This window comes from Parus major, chromosome 15 (assembly GCF_001522545.3).
Source record: "Parus major isolate Abel chromosome 15, Parus_major1.1, whole genome shotgun sequence".
Lineage (NCBI taxonomy): Eukaryota > Metazoa > Chordata > Aves > Passeriformes > Paridae > Parus > Parus major.
The window spans coordinates 474,244-483,636 of record NC_031784.1 but is presented as its reverse complement, the minus strand read 5'-3'; the positions used below and the strand labels follow the sequence as shown (position 1 = coordinate 483,636).

Sequence of the window (9,393 nt, the reverse complement as noted above, 5' to 3'; positions counted from 1 at the left end):
GGGGAAGCCGTGTGTGCCTCACACACACAGAACATTTCCTCTCAGCAGGGACTGGAGTCTGGCAACCAAACTGCACTTCTGCATAAGTCATGGAGATTTAAACAAATACACTCTATCATGCACAGAATGAATGGCAATCAAAACATTTCGGAATTCTCTGGCTCTCAGGGGCCTCAGAGATGGGTGTGCTCTATAGAGAGGCAGAGATCTAACAAAAATATACATAAAATAAAACTCAAATTTACATTTTGTCTGGACTCTTTCAGGTGTAAACTGCCTTCAGAATAAACTCAAATACACAAGATCAGCCTGTGCTAACACTGGAGATCTGTGTACCTGCAATTCAAAAGTAAGTGTTCCTCTGCAATAAACCCCTTGCTCTCCCCAAAACATTTCTATACACAAGGTATTCAAAGGATCAGATATTCATAAAATAAGATTTGTTTTATGATTGAATTCATGTGGTCCTATGTTAACCAGTTCAGTAGGATCAAGTGTTTTTATACAGGATTTTGTGAATCATCAGTGACAGTGATTATTTCATAAACAGACACAGAAAACAGGAAAATACATTGAATTACTTTAGCCTGCCATGGGAAAGTTCTTTCTTTAATTCAGACCAGCTGAAAGTTTGATTTCCTAGCCCTGATCACTTTATGAGTTTGAGATCTGTATTGATGCACAACAAGATTATTCCAGCTTGTATCAAATCAGAAACTGCATCTGCTACACAATGAAAAAACCAAGCAGGAATAAACACCTGGGTAAAAAAGAAATAAAATATTATTTTCACCTCCTAGTGCCACTTTTCTGCAGTAACATTTCTGTTCCAGGCAGGGCAGGGAGCAGCCCAGGGCTGGGATTCACCTTGGGCAGCCCCTGCCTCCTCCTGACCCCACTCAGGGAGGTGACAAATCCCCTCCCTCCCACTTTAATTACTGAATTCTCTTTTTTTGTGTGAGACCAAAGGGCACTAAGCCCTCCTGGGCACGGATCTCTCTGCTGGCCATTTCCTAATGCGATGTTTCCAAAGCTGATTCAGCCTTTATTGCCTTCTGCCTCCAGTGTTTTAACTTGCAGATTGTGCCATGGCCCAAGCAGCCAGCCCTCGCTCCCAGCTCTGCACAGGGGCCCTTTGGAGAGCACTGCACTAGAAAAAAAGAGAGGAAAAGGGAACAAATCATGTTTTCCACAAGAACTGATGCAATTATTGTCAATCTCTGGATTTTTATTTTTTTTTCTGCACACGGATTTTTCTCTTCCCTTCCTCTCAGTTTTTGTAACAAACTATTAAACAATGGATTTTCAGAATCTCTTACCTCCTGCACCCTTCCTATTAATTAATATTGTATTGCACATTGGGCAGTCAGTGTGGATTGTTGAGGAATAATGGGAAGGACAAAGGGAACTGTGAGGTGTCAGGATCAATGATGCAATCCTGTTCTTGTCTGCCTTTCCCAGCTCATTTCCTCAGCATTAATTAAATGCAGTTATTGGAACAAGTTACAAGAAAAGGTTATTTTTGTCAGAATTTAGATTTCCCTGTCTCCAGAACAACTCATACCAACTGACCACCTCTGGAAAGGAGTTTTCCCAAAACTCACTAATTCACACTGTGAATATTGCTGGGAGCAGGGGAGCAGGGCTCCCTCCTGCTCTGAGCCTGCTGCCAGGGATGGGCTCTCAGAACCAGCAGCTCCGAGGGGCTGAAGGAACCTGGGAAAGAGATGGATTAGACACAGGAACAGCTGCAGGTATTTTACACAGATTTTTACATTCAGGCTCCCAATGCCCACCTAAATCAGTCAAAGCTTGGGAACACACCAATGGCTCTGATCATTTCTCTGCTTTCTCTTCTGGCAGATCAGCTTTGGAGCAAGGTTTTGATTCTGAGTACTGGGAAGAACTGAACCAAATCTACCAAACTCCTCCTGACAATTGCTGTTGTACAAATTAAGTACTGTTGTACTAATCAAACAGCTAATTACTGCTGTTACTTGCAGAAACACTGATATCTTTTAATATTTCTAGAGGATATTCTCGCCAGGACTTCCTCCTCTGAAGATCTTGCATTGCATGGAATGCTGTGACACACACATTTATATAACCCAGATGGCATCATAAAGCCTGATGAGACCATCATTTCCTTTTTCTTTTTTAGACAACATTTGCCCTTAAATGTGCCTTTAATGCTCTCTCCACACAGACTGCTCAGGAACATATGGGACATACATGAACCTGAATTACTCCCAGAGCACATCAAAACATCAACGTTCCCAGTGGCAAAAGCAGCTGACCTAAATAGAGAGCACCAGAAACAGCTCTGATCTCATGGCAGGAACAGGGAACATTTTGATCTGTGATGCTCCTCTGTTCAATTCATCACCCAGGGCATTTTGCATCCTGGATCTTCACTCACTGTGCCCTCCTTGGGTCCATCTGAGGGCCAGGGGTCTGTGATGTGATGCACTTCCACAGCGAGCAGCTCCAGAACACCAAACCCAGCAGCTCCTGAACACCAAACCCAGGAGCCCTGAACACCAAACCCAGGAGCCCTGAACACCAAACCCAGCAGCCCTGAACACCAAACCCAGGAGCTGCTGTTCTCGGTGAGGAGCTCCACCAGGCTGATCACCAGCACAGCCCTTTGCTCCAGGGAGCTGCCAGCCCCTGACACAAGCAGCAGTGACCAGAACACCCTGAGCAGGCAGCATGGAGGGGTTCCCTGTGGAAATGCCTTCACTGCACCAATGATGCACACTGCTGTGTGTCAGCTAGAATAGAAACTGCCCAAGTGAGACTTTATCTTTATGTGCCTCGTGAGGTAAAGAGCAAAGGTAATGTGTAAACAACAATAAAGAGAAGAGAAACACATTGGGAAAGGGAGAAGTTTGGAGACAGATGGATGAATAAAATTAAGTGATGCTGTGGTACACATGGCTGCCTCCTATCATAAAGTATTATAACTCTGCCTTTTCTACAAAACCCATTTCAATTCATCAGCAACAGGAGCTGCCAGGTCTGCTTCGACAGCAGGGGCTGCAGCCCCAGTGCAGAGCCAGCTCTGAATCCTGGTGATTGCCCTGGTGACCCTCTGAGCCCCCTCTGCCAGCTCCCAGTTCAGACTGGCCACGCTGTGTCCCTGCCCAGAGCTCCCAGTTCAGACTGGCCACACTGTGTCCCTGCCCAGAGCTCCCAGTTCAGACTGGCCACACTGTGTCCCTGCCCAGAGCTCCCAGTTCAGACTGGCCACACTGTGTCCCTGCCCAGAGCTCCCAGTTCAGACTGGCCACACTGTGTCCCTGCCCAGAGCTCCCAGTTCAGACTGGCCACACTGTGTCCCTGCCCAGAGCTCCCAGTTCAGACTGGCCACACTGTGTCCCTGCCCAGAGCTCCCAGTTCAGACTGACCACACTGTGTCCCTGCCCAGAGCTTCCAGCCCAGCAGAGCCCAGCCCAGCAGAGCCCAGCCCAGCAGAGCCCAGCCCAGCAGAGCCCAGCCCAGCAGAGCCCAGCCCAGCTCCCAGCAGAGCCCGTGTGAGTGAGTAACAGCTCCTCTGATATGAATGAGGTTGCCCAGCAACTCACTTAAGCCCTGCAGAAATCCCAGCTTGGAGTTTTATTTTTAGCCAAATGCAGCCCTGGGAAGTGGCTGGCTCATGATGCCTCTCCCAGGAATGCAGATGTGCTGAGTGGGGCACATCAGCCTCTCCTCCCAGCAGCCACCCCATGGATTTACCAGAGATAAATTCACACTGCAGGCAGAGAGAGACCTTTCAGTCCCTGCAGGCACAAGTAACAACTGAGGAAAAACACTTACTGTTAAAATAGTTTTTCTCTCAGGACCTGGAATAGCTGAGACTGTTCCATGTGGCAGGGGAAATAACTGCTAAAGAGAGTTTGGGGCATTTGCTGCTGGACAAGAGCTTTTCAATGTTTTACTGAGAAACTTAAAATTGCAGTTTTAAGATGCACAGGGCTAGGAGAAAATCCCAACTGATGGATAGGAATTTTCCAGAAAAAGTAGAGAATTCTTCAACTGTGTCTCACCAAAATGACCAAAAAAATCTTTTACCAAAGCCTAATTTACCATACTCAGAAAATACACATCAGAGGCACAATGAGCCTCTCTCCAGCCCAGCAGCACCTTCAACATTCACCTGGAAATCCCATTTGTGCCCAAGGCAGTTTGCTGTGATTTATTTTCAGCTGCCATTCTCCACGTGGAGGAGCAGCAGGGGGAGCAGAAAGTGGGGTCTGAGGTGCCCCTGGGGCTGGTACCTGGGGCTGGTACCTGGGTTTGGGTACCTGGGTTTGGGTACCTGGGGCTGGTACCTGGGTTTGGGTACCTGGGGTTGGTACCTGGGTTTGGGTACCTGGGGTTGGGTACCTGGGGTTGGTACCTGGGGCTGGTACCTGGGTTTGGGTACCTGGGTTTGGGTACCTGGGGTTGGGTACCTGGGGCTGGTACCTGGGGCTGGTACCTGGGGCTGGTACCTGGGGCTGGCACCCCAAGCTGGCCCCAGGGCTGGTTCCTGGGGCTGGTTCCCAGGGAAGGGTTCCTGGGGCTGATACCTGGAGTTGGGTACCTGGGTTTGGGTACCTGGGGTTGGGTACCTGGACCTGGCACCCCGAGCTGGCCCTGGGCAGGGTTCCTGGGGCTGGTACCCACACCTGGCCCCAGGGCTGGTACCCAGGGAAGGGTTCCTGGGGCTGGTACCCAGGGCTGGTACCCAGGGCTGGTACCCAGACCTGTCCCCGGGGCTGGGCCGTTACCTGGCAGCGCTGCAGGGCTCGGGGACACACGCTGGCATCCTGCAGCCTCACACCCTTCTCCTCCTGCTCAGCATCCTTCAGCTCCTTCTCCTGGAACAGAAACAAAGCGTCACAGGCCGCATCTCCATTACAGCACATCCCATTAAGGGCTTAAGGAAGCTGTGTTCTGCATTATTTGGAATTAAGGCACTATTAAGAGCAATACGAGGCCCAGAGCCAAAGGCACGGAAGGTGCAGAAGCTCCAGATTAATTTGCAATTACAGGCAGCTCTGCCATAAACCCCCATGTTTTCAGTAGATGATCTGATTAAAGATGTGCAAGCAAAGAGAGATGACCTGGCTCCACAGGCCTGCTGCCCACAGAAATAATAACACAAATCTCCCCGTGGAGGTAACAAAGAGCTCAGACTTGGCTGCCTCACCTCTCCCACAGCTGGGAGGAGAAAGAGACACAACTCCCAGGAAATAAAGCAATTTAGGGGTCCAGAAGGCATTCTGAGGGCAGAGAGACAACCACTGGAATGTTACACTCATGTACACACTTTCACATTCACACATTTCACCCTACTTGTAGTGCATATCTATTTCTGAGTAAACAGCCACATTCTGATACAAACACACTACAGTTCAATATATACACAATATATATAAATATACACATCTGCACAATGTATCCACCACAATATGCAAGCATCACACACAAACACAAACACAAACACAGCAGCCCTGTCCTGCAGGGACAGGCAATCAGAAATGCAGGGACTCAGAAGGCAAGGAACCTGTGCTTAAAGATCAAGGTATCAACTGCAGCCTCAGGAATATATTTTTATGTATTTAGACAGCAATGTAAGCTGGATAAAAGAACAGTAAATAAAACTCAAATATGCAGTCAAAGGTCAAACTAGCAGGGTGGAAATGCTTTGTCAGGTCACTCAAACCGAAAGAGAGCTCAGGGAGAGCCAGCAGCATCCTCTGACACTTCCATTTTGCTTTTGCACAAGTTCCCAAAGGTGGTTGTTGGAGATCGTATCTTAAATTCAATTTCATATTAAAGTTGCCATCAGTCACGCTGAGCAATCTGTGACCTTTCCACCCTGCCTTACTCACATTCCACACTGCCTCAAAAACACTGCTGGTTTTGGCCAAAAACCGCATCAAGGTGGGCAACACTTGGCCTGCCTTTGAGTGATCAGAAATCATTTATGGGATTTTTTCATTTCCTGCTGGGTGCAAGGAATGCTTCAGGCATGTTCAGTTAAGGAAACAACGCTCAGGATGATCTTTTTGGAATGTGAAGAGCAAACTCAACCAGAAGATTGCCAGCCCTCCCAAATGTACACCAGCAGTGCTGATTTCGGGGTGCCCAGAGCAGATTTAAAGGCTCACACACCAGCACAAACTCCATGGGACAATTAATAAAGAAACAGCTGTGAAAACTTCAATATCTGAGAGACATCAACAACAAATTGTGTTACCTTATACAAAAGCTGCATCTTTTACAGTGCAGAAATGAAGGCATAAATGTGTGCTTGCAGCAGAGCAAAAGTAAAATCTCTGCTATGGATGTGAGGACTAACTGAAATATTCCCAGCAGGAGGATGGCTTTGGTAGATTTAATACAATCTGGCACCACTGTCTGGGTAACGAGGTTCTACATTGCCTGCAGAAAGGCATCTGGTGCCCTGTGTGCTCGTTTGCTCATCCATCAATTATTTTTGTTTTAAAAAAATCTTGTACACTATTCATTTATTTGCAGCTCTTTTTCATGGAGAATTATTGCTGGCAGTGCCCTGGAAGGGCTGCACTGGAACATTCTGACTGAAACCCCCTGAGAGAGCTCTTTGTTTGGCTGATGCACAAACAGAGTTCATCAGGAGCAAAGGGAACACCTGTAGGCTGAGGGTATGGAAAAAGAAGAAAATTAACAATCTTCTGATCTTCTCTCATGCATTTTGGCCCTGTAAATGACTCATTCAAAGGTCAGGTTCATCACCCCCAGTTCATTTTGTATTTCCTCCAAGAGCTGGATTTTAAAGGCAAAGCTGACTCTCCCCAGTAGAACAACTGGAGAACCTTCCAGGGCCAACAGAGCTGGGCTGAGGGGCACAGCCTGCACAGCAAACTGTCCTTGAACCCTTGCTGATTTCACTGTCCTTGAACCCTTGCTGATTTTACTGCCCTTGAACCCTTGCTGATGTTACTGCCTTTGAACCCTTGCTGATATTACTGCCCTTGAACCCTTGCTGATTTCACTGCCCTTGAACCCTTGCTGATTTTACTGCCCTTGAACCCTTGCTGATTTTACCTTTGAGTCAGTACCTGCATAAGGCAAGAAGGATCCAGCCTGTCCTGCACAGTTGTGACCATTACCAAGGGCTCTGGGCAGAGAGGAGCTGGGCAGGGGGAGGATTGCTTTCAGGAGAGCTGCTGTGCTCCTGCCTGCCCTGTCCTGTTCCTGTCCTGTTCCTGTCCTGTTCCTGTCCCTGTTCCTGTCCCTGTCCTTGCTCCTGTTCCTGTCCCTTTCCATGTCCCTTTCCCTGTCCCTGTCCTGTCCCTGTCCTGTCCCTGTCCCTGCTCCTGTCCCTTTCCCTGTCCCTGTCCCTTTCCCTGTCCCTGTCCCATCCCTGTCCTGCCCCAGCAGGACCCAGCAGGACCAGGGCAGATGCTGAATGTCCCCTCCCCTCCCAGGAAGGGCTCAGCTCGTGCAGCTCTGTCACAGCTTCCAATGTGCACTTACAATAAATCACATTTGCTAAGTTAGTGGAAAACTATTGCACACAATGAAAAACAAACAAACCAGATTGTCTTACTGTTTTAAGGTGTTTTACTATTTCCTCTGGGTCCTTCCTCTCCAGTGCCATGCCGAAGCACATGTTAGCAAGCAGCACAGGAAAGTGGCTGGACATTTTCTGATGTTAACACTTAAAAATTAATTAATTCCTACAGAGAAACTACCAGACATGAGTGTTTTCCAGGACCACTCCTGAGGTAAAGGAAGAGCTACTCAGAAACTCTTGCATTTTAAATAAATTCACTTCACAATTGGATTTCCTTTGTTTTAAAAATAGGAACTTTTCCGTGCAAATTATACCTTGTTCTAACAAAGGAAAACAAATGCAGCTTTACCCCTCTAATCAGTAGGCTGAATTTAGCATAAGAAACACTATATAAAAATAGCACTTCTTAAAAAGCACTGCTAAATCAGGGCCCCAGGAGCTGCAGCAGCTCCTTGGCCTTGGGAACCAGCGGTGTCCTGGCAGCCCAGCAGCTGGGAGCAGATGTGGGAGGGAACACAAACAATTCCTCCTCGCTGTTGTTTTTGCCTTCAGTGAAACTCTGAGGATAAGAAGCCCAGCTCATTGCAGCCTCTCTCTGCCATTCCCTGGCCAGGTGAAGCATCAGAGCCACCTGAAGTCGTGGCAGGGTCCCTGAGCCGAGGATCTCACGGAGCTGGGTTGGATTTGCTGCTGCTCAGAGCACCCAGCCACCCCTCACAGCTGCTCAGCTCACTCCCCACCTCATTCTCTGCACTTATTTTTCACTTCTCTGCTTTGCTTTTCAGTCTCTTCACTTCTCCTCCTAATTCTTCACCCCTGGCACTCAGCACAAACATGACAGAACCCTCTCAGCTCTTTTGGAAATGGGTGAGGAGATGACTTTAGACATATCCAGGAGCAGTGGTTTTATGGCAGCATCTCAGGGTAAATAACAGCTGCAGCTCTTTGCAATGAAGCACCAAACCTGCAAGTTCTCCTCAGGACATTGCACCTGCCATGGCTGAAGGAAGGAAAGCATTAGAAAGGGAAACAATTGGATTTGTGGGCTGAAGAAAAACCAATGTTTCTTCAGGGCTCTTCTTTCAATGATTTTTACACTCCTCAACACATTAAAATAATCTGTGTTTCTGAAATACAGAGAATATTTCTGAATATGAGAATATGAATATGAGAATATATCAATATGAGAAATATTATATATATATTCATATATATGAATATGAGAAACAGAGAATGTTTCTGAATACAGAGAATTGTCCTTCAGCATAGCACAGTCCCTCCTCCCACAAATCACAGCCAAGGGAAAGAAAAGCTCTCCACTGCTAAGGGAGAAAGGAATGAACGTCCCTGCCCTGGTGGAAAGGCACAAAGGCAGCAAACACAGTGTGCTTTAAACATTAACTCCTTTTGCAAGCTGCTGTGAAGCTGGCACGGTCTGAGGGGGATATTCCCCAATCTCCCCTGAACAAGAATTTTCATCTCACCATTGTCCTGCAGATCTTTTCTTTTACAGCTCCAGTTGGTAGAAAATTGGGTTTTTACCTGGAGCCCAAAGGATGAGCCAAAGATCTAATTCAGTTTTGCAGCTCAAACCAAATATTACACCAAATATTCTAAAGCGATTCAAATGCAGAGGGTGGTTTTAGTGGTTCCTGCACACGCAGGAATTTCCCTTCACACCCTGTGATAACTCATTAGAAACCTCTCACCCACATTTCCCACTCACTTCAATTTCTCTGGTGGCAAACAGGAACAAACGAAACAGAACAAATGAAAATCACCAGCTAAAAATCACCAGCAAAGTTGTTCTGATCAACTGTGGAGCTTGTCAGGGATGAGGC

At 47.3% G+C, this 9,393-nt stretch overlaps 1 protein-coding gene across 9 annotated transcripts in view; it reads right to left on the bottom strand.

Moving 5' to 3' along the window:
• Positions 1-9,393, bottom strand: part of RIMBP2 (RIMS binding protein 2) — a 94,566-nt gene that overhangs the window by 45,252 nt on the left and 39,921 nt on the right. For all 9 annotated transcript variants that reach the window (XM_015644332.3, XM_015644333.3, XM_015644331.3 and 6 more), the window contains one exon: positions 4,776-4,865. The gene's annotated coding sequence lies outside the window, so the exon portion shown is untranslated. The remainder of the gene's footprint in view (positions 1-4,775; positions 4,866-9,393) is intronic.